General features: G+C 40.1%; 1 pseudogene; it reads right to left on the reverse strand.

Annotated features, from left to right (window-relative positions):
- Nucleotides 1-8,660: 8,660 nt before the first annotated feature.
- On the reverse strand, nucleotides 8,661-9,098 carry LOC102758500 (annotated as a pseudogene).
- Nucleotides 9,099-10,988: the final 1,890 nt, after the last annotated feature.

Raw genomic sequence — 10,988 nt, forward strand, 5'->3', positions numbered from 1 at the left:
GATGTTATTTTTTTTAATATATATTTTTATTGATTTCAGAGAGAAAGGGAGAGGGAGAGGGAGATAGGAACATCAATGAAGAAAGAGAATCATTGATTGGCTGCCTCTTGCACATCCCCTACTGGGGATTGAGCCTGCAACCCCAGCATGTGCCCTTGACTGAAATCGAACCCGGGACTCTTCAGTTCTCAGGCCAACACTCTATCCACTGAGCCAAACCAGCTAGGGCTGAGGATGTTATTAAAGTTTGATATTTCAGAGGAGGAGCTAACTAAATCATGACAAAGGTAAATGGATATGAAAGTCAATGGAGTTACAGAGAGCTTTGAGGGCCAAGTGCATTGGAGAGGTCATCCATTTGCAGTTGAAAGTAAGCAAGAAGATAGTGGAACTTGGGGTGGGGAGGAAGATAGTGGGCTGACTGCCATCCTCCATGGAAGGAGAGCACCACACAGTAGCTCACTTGTCAGAGCTCTGGCAGAATTGTATGGGTGGCTACATTCCCCCATCTGGAGGAATATATAAGGAAGCCAGTGAGAATCGCCTCTAGGAGGCCCCATTTTACCTTGGATCCTACTGTTCCTGAGAGAAGATCTAAGGCAAGCATGTCAAACTCACTGCTGACAGGCCGCAAGTTTGACATGCTTGACCAAGGTCTCCAAATGAGCACCAGGGACAGAAAGATCATTTGCCTCTCAATACAAAGACAGGAAGCTCTCAGTGAAACCTAAAAGGTCTTTTTACTTTATTGTGTTAATTTCCTGTGTGGCTGCTCCCTAATTAAAAGATTGTGAGGCAATAGAAAATTCATTGTTTTGGGTCAAAGAAAATGTTTATGACCTTATTCTATCTCTGACATTAGTTATCTTGGAGACAAGATAACTAATATACCTTTACCTTCATTCATTCCAGAAAGAAGAGCATTTGGGAACTAACCTGAGGTAGAAAAAATTATACTGTGTGAAAGACAGACAGTAAAAGAAAACCAGTGACGTTGCAGGAGACATGAGGGGAAGCTGCATCTCAGAGAGTGGTTAACATAATCAAATGAGTAACGGGTATGAAATTGCTCTTGTTCTAGAAGACCCTGCCAGGTATTACCCCCCCCTTTTTTTAAGCAAGTGAAGTTCTGAGAACCACGTTAGATTTCTATTTCATTCAGGACACGGCCAGGAAAGCACAAACCACTCTCAAACTTTCATAAAGAGGGATTTGGCTACACAGCTTCCTCAGTTTGTGTCTCCGAGAAATTAGAGTTCGAGGCAAGGATTTGGGTGCATGTGATTTTATGAGGTGTGCTCTTTAGAAAAAGCTTGGTAGCAAGAGAGCAAAGCAGGGTGGATAAGAGGAAAGAAACAGGCAAGGGTCTATGGCCATTCCACCCTGAACATGCCTGATCTCGTCTGATCTCAGAAGCTAAGCAGGGTCTGCCTGGTAGGACTTGGATGGGAGAAAATTGAAAGGATGTGGCTCAGGTCAGGCACAGCCTTGCCCTGACCCACAGCGGGGAGGATCTGGAACATGAACTACACCATCTATTTGTCCCTTCTTAGACCCAAGGGGGTCAACATTTCATAGCCTGTATCCATCCTCATTGGCTGTGGCTGCTCTGTCAGCACCTGTCAGGCATGCCTCGGAGAAGGGGACTGGTTTTGAGCTCTTGGCTATCAAAGCTCATAGTAGCAGAATGATGGGTACACCAGGACACTAAGGGGGCCTGGATGGGAATGAGAGTGTCTCCTGCAAAAGCTGATGGAAGAAGAGAATCCTATAAGGGTTTGGTGAGGCCACCCAGCTTGGCAAAAGCAGGAAGCCATCATTCCTAGTCCTAGAGAAACAACCAGAGGAGGTGGTATTACCACAGCCCACAAGATGGACCATTCTGTGAGACCTATACACGGCAGGCATTGAACAGAGAGAGAAAGCTGGGACCACAGGAAGAGAGGCTGCCTGGAACAAATTGGAACTATGGAAGAGATGCTGCCAGAAATGCCATGAAAATCAGGGGGTGGCGGGTGGGGGGGAGAGTAAAAAATAAAAGGAAAACACCACTCCCATCTTATCTCCTCACTTCAATCTTGCCTCCCATTGGATGAACCTACCAAGAGCCTGCCTCTCAATCCAGGGCAGGAAAAGATTGGGGAGTGGATTTCAAAGCCAACAGGAGAGGAACCGGGCACCTCACAACCCCCCAGAGAAATTGAGGGCCACTACCCTTAGTGGGGTGAGTGGTAACTCAGTTGTCCGAGAATAGAGTATCCAGGTGCCAGACGTTCTGCATTTAGTGACTTCTTAAATTTGGGTAACAAAAGCCGGTTAGGACACTGAGTCTCTGAGTTGGCAGCTACATAAACCACTCCTGACTAGGAGCTCTGGAACCAGTTTGCAAGCCCAGAGGTTACTGTGCCCAAGGAAAATAGACCTCACTCACATTTTGAAGTATATAAGGTACAGTTCTTATCATTGATGTCTGGTGAATGTTCTGAGGACATATAGATATCCGTCTAATTACTAACCTTTGCTATTTTCTAAAAAGAGTAGAATTCTTTTTACAGCAAGTGGGGAAAGGGGAGGCAGGGAGAACTTAGAACATTCAGTCCTCTTTATATTATAAAAGAGAGAGAGAAAAAAAATTGACAGCCACTCTGGATCTTGAAAACCAGTGTCAGCAACACAGCTTTGACAATAATAGCATAGATGGTTCCTGGGAAATGGAAACCAAATGACAGTTGGGTAAGAACAGGTACAAGAAGTAAAATAGGCCCAGAGAGCTCACAGGTTTAAGAAACAAAATAACTTATCTTTCCTTCTGCATTTACAATTGATTTATATACTGTAAGTGTAATCTTTTATATTTTTATTGATCACATTGCCTCTTGTCACAAAAAAAATCTATGATAACATTTCTCTCCAGTGCAACTGTGAAAATGTGCACTGTGTGAGAGCTTGCAAGGTACTCATCTCCACCTAAAATAAGTGATCTGTGGGCATTTTGATGAAATACTTTATCCTAATCCCATGTTTGGCTGGTGGTATTTTGTAGGTTCATTTTCAAGATGGTCCTTTTTTTGTTTTCAAGGTGGTGGTGAGAAATTGGTAATTTATAACTTGATATCATACTCAGGTACTTCTTTGTCTTGGGATACATATTTCTTAATTGAATTTAGAGCATTACTATTTGAGACTCAGAATATATTTGCAAGTAGATATTTCTCCTCCTTCTAATGGGTTAAGGGTTCTGGTGGAAGTTCTGATCCTTTTACGAGGTACTGCTTGTTCCCATCAGGAGCCTACAAAGATCAAGTCCATGTTTTTTGTGCAAGAACTTTTTTGAAGTGCTTAAAGCAACTGTGGAAGCATCTGGGATGCCTGGTAGCTTCAGTGGTCCTTTCTGAGAAATATTAAACATTAACTTTCTAAAATGCATGATTAGAGAGGGAATGAAAGGAATTCGTGTACTAGAGTGGTGTGATAAATAGCAGCTAAGTTGCATATAGGGAGGAACATTGTTTGCTTTTTATTTTTCCACTTTAGAAACTCCCCTTTCATGTCCCTAACAACATCATTCTTCTTTCTGTTTCAATACTGCATGATGGTGAGAAATGTCAAGAATGCTGGGGAAGTAGAAGAATGCTGGCAGGGGGCAGTGTTGTTAGATTTTCAATTTTTCAATAGAGTCCTGAGCAAAAGCAGTATTTTGAGGTTGTCTAGTCTCTTCTATCCTTTAAGTAAAATTGTTTCCTATGTAAGATAAAACACAGGAAACATAAGAAAAAACCCTGAGTGTTACTGAACTACAATGAAATGGTCTCCCTACAGCCACCCCATGCCCATAAATACAAAAGGCCCAAATAGGTGGTTTCATTTCTACAAGTTACTGAAACCAATTAATTTGGTGAATTTTCTGTCACTATCCCAGTAAAATGGAAACAAGGGGATTTTTTTTCTTTAAGAAGAGACCTTATTCCTGGGTCCTGTGGCTTTTATTCACTTTCTAGCAGTTGTCCTTTCCTCATTCTAGCCTCTAAGGCCCATCGATTTTATCAGCTATCTGTACTTACTAGAGGCCTGGTGCACAAAATTCGTGCCCTTGGCAGGGGGGTGGGGGGATGTCTCTTATGGGTCCCTGGAAATGCTTTTCAGGTGAAACTGCAAGAACTCCACATCCAACATCCATCAGCAACATTTCAAGTGCTTGATAGCCACACACCCCTAGTGGCTATCACCTTGGACAGCACAGCTTTTGAGTACAGCCAAACCTCAGTTCTCAAACATTTCCCATCTCAAACAATTTGGCTCTTGATCAAGTAGTTCACAGAAAAAATGTCTCAGTTGTCGAACAAAACTTTGGTTCTCAACCCAACAGCCCTTTCATGCTGACACCTGTATGATCAGTCATGCATCTATCAAGTGACAAACAAAGAGAGAATGTCTGAGTATGAGTCAGTTTACCACTAACCCTTGTGTTGTTAACATCTCAGGAAATTGTGCTGTGAATAGTTTTGTGGGGATTTTTTAATGTTTTTGAGTATCTGGTATGGATTCATTCAATTTGTTATTTCTAATGGGAAAAAATAATTTGGCTTTCGAATAAATAGCTTCTCGAACAGCCATCTGAATGAATTAACTTTGAGAACCAAAGTTCCACTGTATATCACTGTCACCTGGAGGGCTTGTTAAAGCACAGACTGTTGGTCCCCATCTCCAGAGTTTCCGGCTCAGTAGATCCAGAGTGGGGTTCAATAGCTGGCATTTCTAACAAGTTCCCAGGTGATACAGATGCTACTGTTCTGGAACCACACTTTGAGAACCATTAGCTTAGGTAAGTGGTTCTCAAGCCTGGCTACAAGTTAGGAATACCTATGATTAAAAGCAAGGGGGAAAAATTATCTTCAAAGTCACAGTGCAGGCCACTTACCACAACTCTAGAGGTCACAACACAGCATCACTTTTTAAAAAAGTTTTCCAGGGGATTTTAATTATTAGTCAGGTTAGAGAACCACAGAGGTAGGAGGAGGAAAGAGACTAGAAACATGTTTTAGTAGACAAAGAAGAGCTCATTTTTTTTAAAAAAAAACCTGACTATCTCTTATAAGTAACTGGGAGTTTCAGTAGGTTTTTAAATAGGGCAGTAACATATAATGAAAGCATAATTATGTTGATGTGCTTGAACTGGTAATGACCTGTTGCAGGAAAGAGAGAAAGGTTTGAAATTGTTTGAGAGCTTGACAGGGTTGGGACACTGAAAGGAGGGGTGAGAAGAGATGAGTGAGTTATACATACTCGGCTCAATTACATAACTATATTCTGCTAGAGGCCCAGTGCGTGACATTTGTGTACTGGGGGGGCGGAGGGGTGGTGGGAGTCCTTCAGCCCGGCTTGTACCCTATCACAGTCTGGGACCCCTCAGGAGATGTCCACCTACTGGCTTAAGCCCGATCCCTTGGGGGATGTCCACCTGCTGGCTTAAGTCCGGAGGGATCAGGCCTAAGCCAGCAGTCAGACATCCCTCTTGCATTCTGGGACTCTCGCAGTCCAGGACCCCTTGCTCCTTATCACCTGCCTGCAGAAGCTGTGAGCCCAGCTTCTGGCTGAGTGGTGCTCCTCCTGTGGGAGCTCATTGACCACCAGGGGGAAGCTCCTGCGTTGAGTGTCTGCCCCCTGGTGGTCAGTGTGCATCATAGTGACCAGTCGTTCTGTTTTTTGGTTGATGTGCATATATATTACACTTTTATTATATAGGATAGCATGCTAGAATGAAGGGTATGAACTATATATCAATGGACAATTGTGTTAAGTTCAGCATAGAGCAATAATTACAGCAGCCACACACTGAAATCACTACAAAGGCCATATAAGAAAGGTAACCAAAAAAAGGGGAGGGGGGAGGGTGGAGGGAAATCACTAGTAATAAACTCATATGCATGTTGTGTGAATGATGGAAGCTATATTTGATTAAATTTGTTAGGCCTGATTCCTAGGGGGCAATCTCCTCCAGATATTACCTGCTATTTGTCTCCCATATTTGTCCCCCTCCTCTTGCCTCTAAACTTTATTTTTCCCTCAGGCTGGACTTGGCATTCTCTTCAGACTCTTAGTCTCCAGTCAGTAGAGTCTTTCCTTGTCTGAACCTCTGGCTTCAGGTTGAAACTTTGTGAAAATGAATTATCAAAGGTACTTGAAGTCAGCTGAAACTCTGAACAAAAGCCAACAGAAATCAACAGTTCCTGGAGAAGGCCCCAGTTTGGAATGACTGCAGATCAGGGTGTGTGGGGGTGGGTGAAAAAGCATAAATGCATGATGAAAATAAGATTTCACAATCTGAAACCACATTATCTATCAAATACCACAGGCACGTATTCTATGAGAGTAGGGGTGGACAATTGCCAACATGTCAGAGATTTAGATCACATAAAAGCAATAGGGGAAAAGCCACAAAAATAAATGAAACTTTTGGTATCATAGGTCCGCCCCACATCACTTAATATATGGCATTTAGCTTACCATGTTTGAAAACATGATTAAATACTACAAGAAGTAGCCAACAGAAAATATCTAAAGTAGTAATTATAGGTATCAGCAAACACATGATTAAATCAGCTTTTTCCTGTAGATTGTAATTTATATTCATACTTACTCCTCATTTTAAGCTTATTCTTTCCTATTTAAGAATTTGGGCAGAGTCTTTAAAGCCCATTAATAGGTACCTTGGTAACATTATTAATGCATTTTTAAGATTAAGCTACTGTTACCATTATTGACTCCTGGATTCCTTGTTCGCTAACTGGTATTTTCTTTTTATTCCCTTGAAATTTCTTTTTTTTTTCATATTCTTAAAACATTCCCATTAACAAATTGCCAAACCAGATTGGCAATTAAATTGCATCCTTGAGTTTAAATTTTAAATTAGAGAACCTCATTTCTTTTTGCAACATGGCCCCCTAAAATTGCTGGTACAAATCTTGCTCTGGGCCAGAGATTCCATTTTCCTGTGGAATTTACCATACTCCCAGAACCATGAAAAACATGCTACAGAACCACCACCTTACTCAATGTGACATTTTATTATATTTCATGGCTGTGGCACCGTCCTCTTCCTTATAACAATTTACTAGAGGCCCAGTGCACAAATTAGTACACCAGTCGGGTCCCTCAGCCTGGCCTGCAGGATCGGGCCAAAACTGGCTCTCTGACATCCCCCAAGGGGTCCCAGATTGCAAGAGGGTGCAGGCCAGGCTGAGGGACCCCACCGGTGCACGATCAGGGCTGGAGAGAGACGCAGGAGGTTGGCCAACTGGGGTGGAACTGCAGGAGGGCTCCAGGGCATGTCTGGTCCACCTTGCTCAGTCCCAATCGACTGGACCCCAGCAGCAAGCTAACCTTTGGGTTGGAGCAGCTTCCCCCTGGTGGTCAGTGCACACCATAGCAAGTGGTCAAGCCGCCTTAGAATATCATTAACATATTACACTTTGATTGGTTGAACAGCTGACCGGTCAACCGGACACTTAGCATATTGGGCTTTTATTATATAGAATTATAAAATTAGTTTTACATTTATACTTTGTAATTTTATTTATTTATTTTATTGACTTTTTTTGAGTGACATAGGTTCACAAAATTGTTCATAAAGCCCAGAACCATAGGTTACAAATGCAATGTTTTGAAAATAAAATGATATATTTTAACACAACCTATTTTGCATAGTAAAAAACCATTCTACTTTTCTTACCATTAAAAGCTGCCTTGTTTATGAAAATTTTTTCTCCATATTAAGTAAAAATCACTGTCAACTAGTATATCAGTACTTCTAATTTTGAGCATTGAATTTTTGCAACTATTTATAAATTCAAAATTGTTCGTCAAATCTTTGTTCTAAAATCTGCACTTTGGAATTTTTTTTATTATGGTTACAACATAAAATGATGGAAAGAATGTTATAAAACATAGCATAAAGTAAAGCTACATAAATACGAAAATAGCCTCTTTTTTGACATCAAATGTAGATTTTTGCCTTCCTTAAACTTTAGTGAAAATCAAAGAGGACATCTAGGTAACTGGAACATACAGAAAGACTCTGAAAAAAATTAGTTGGAACTAAAGCTTATCACTGACAACGATAATAGGCAATTTATTCAAAACATCCACTAACTAGAAAACATTACTTTTACTCTTTTATTTTCTCTTTCTCCTCTATTCTTTCATTTTTTTTAAACAGCAGATAATATGGTCTTTTCCCCCTAAGTTCTATTACGTAAAAAAAAAAAAAAAAAAAAAAATACAGTGTTAACATTTCACTTCAAGAAATATAATACTTTGCCTGGTGTGGCTCAGTGTTTGAGGGTTGAACCATGAACCAGGGGGTCACCGGTTCAATTCCCAGTCAGGGGACATGCCTAGGTTGCAGGCTTGATCCCCAGCAAGGGGAGTGCAGGAGACAGCTGATAGGTGATGTTTCTCTCTCACTGATGTTTCCATATCTCTCTCCCTCTCCCTTCCTAACATATTAAAAAACATTTAAAAAAGAAATATAATACTTTGATACAATGAAAATAAATCTGTGTTCCTTAACAAACTACATTCGGGCTCAAGTTTTAGTCTTCTTAACAAGAGATGGCAAAAATCCAAACTGTAGAACAATATTTAGAAACTATGAGTTCAATTTAGATACCATCAATGCTTTCATCATCATCCCCAATATCATCAAACTGGATTTCATCATCATCTCCAAGATCAAATGTATCCGTTTCATTGATTTTAGCATGTTCTAGAAGCTCATCGTAGGCCTTCAGACATCTAGCTTTATGGGCATTCTACTTTAAAATCGCACCAGCTTTGTTCTCCTGATAGTCTCGCAGACCAACCAATATAATAATGTCTGAGATGTTTATCCAAACCTTTTTTCTCAATTTTCCTCTGATATGACATAACCTCTTCACACCATCAAAGCACATTGCTTCTAGTCATCTGTTTCCCAACATTTTGATGACCTGAGCATACCCTTGTCCATCCTCTTTAAAGACCCATTCTCTTTTTTCAGATTCATTCTTATTGCTACTCCTACACCTATTTTTACCTCCTTTATCTTTATTCTTGGGCATGGTGCCAGCTACCTCCTGGTATTGTCGACTCTTATCAGGTGGTGCCTGGGTGACTCCTCCAAGGGGCCCAGGAGGTTACAGTCACTGATCTCCTGCACAGGGACACTATTGCAACTGAGTTCTAGGGTGATCCGTAGGGGACCATGCTCCTAAATAAGCAAAATCTAGGACATGTAATATCTGAACTCATTGGTGTTTACCCATAAATCCAAAATAACTTTTGACTTAATGGGGAAAAAAGTCATTTTGAAACCAGCTCAATATTATGGATTTTACTAATCTCCATAATCCCCATTAGCTCCTGTTTAAGAGTTATTTCCTCCATACTGTCCTCTTGTTGATAGGGACTAAGAATATTTTATATCTGTAGTGTAAACAGTAAATTCTTATCCTTCCTAGTCGTTAAATCTCAGGCTAAAGCAAGAGGGCATGAAATACTAATTATCACTCCCAACTCAACTTTTCAAGTTAAAGGTTATTTGGATGTAAAGCTTAAAATACACAGATGATGCGTAGTTCACGATTTTAAATAGCATTAATAAAAATGTTTAATCTAGCCCTTGCCAAGACAGAAGTAAATGAGAACATTTACATCATAAAACTAATGCATTAAAACAATTTTTAAAAATGCATCTCTTAGAACGGCAAATAGGATTTAGATATACTTTAAGCTTAAGGAGTTCTTCAGATGTTCAAACCTTGTTATAACTCATATATAAGTCATAACATTCCAGTGCAAGGCAGCTCAGCAAATCATTTCCCGAAATAAGGTGGGCTTCATTGAATTTATTTGAGAAGTACTGTGCTTTGTAAGCTTGGAAGATGCTTTCATCAGAACTTGAATTTCTGGAAAAGAACTGCTCTTGCTGGTATGTTGAGTAGGCGTCTGAACATTCATTCTGGGTAAACTTCTTCACAATATAATCTGTCAGAAAATAGCCACACAGATACGATATCCCTCCTCTCATGTAATTAGTATTTCTGGAGCCTCCTAAGAGAAGCCTTGCAAGGATCAGCATTTAGGAAAACATAAAGGATAAAACCCTTACAAGTAATCGCTGCCCAAAAGTACTTGGTTAAGCAAATCTTTTGTATTTATCAGCTCATTCTCAACTGGATCTCAATTCTTCTCAAATGACCTAGCTCCCTACTTTGATATCATGCAGATCACAGCTTGGTTGTGAACCTATGCAGCCAAATTAAGCTGTACACACATCAGTCCATAATATGGTGCTATCGGAAAGACCTTAAATTACACTGCAGTTTGAAATGAAGCCTAGAAGATAACTACACTTGTGAATTATGCTTTAAATTTGGACTAATCTGTAAAAAAGGGGGGGGGGGACTGTTAGAGCAAATTTTAATTCAAAAACAAAGGAAAATTATAAAAGATATCTTCTTAATTTACAAATATTTTTATCAGTCCTATAATGGAGAATCTGTAATTTAGTTATTGAGTAAGAAAAATAAGCCAGGCTACAGGCAATTTGACGTTACTGGGATTCATATTAGCTTTCTTGCTTGAGTATTTTGCTTCTGTCTCTGCCAGAGCCACTCAGAAGTATTACCATCCAGTCATCTGAGTAACTCATTTTTTATCACTCAGCTTGAACACAAGATCTCTATTTATTTCTCTTTGCTAGATATTGTTGGCATCTAGCAAGATGTCTAGTACATAATAGATACTCAGTGAATATTTGTTGTAAAGAATTTAACATCAGTGAATGGATATAAATGACTATTTGATGTATACAGTTAATGGAGACTTATACTAGGAAAAGAATATTCCCAATGCCATGACTTCTGAGTGGGTTTGTGAGCTCTCGATGCTCGAGTAAGCTATTTGTGTGGAAACTCAACCTGAGTATGGAGAAGATCAGTCTGAAACCG

Source organism: Myotis davidii, unplaced genomic scaffold, assembly GCF_000327345.1.
Source record: "Myotis davidii unplaced genomic scaffold, ASM32734v1 scaffold153, whole genome shotgun sequence".
Taxonomy (NCBI): Eukaryota; Metazoa; Chordata; class Mammalia; order Chiroptera; family Vespertilionidae; genus Myotis; species Myotis davidii.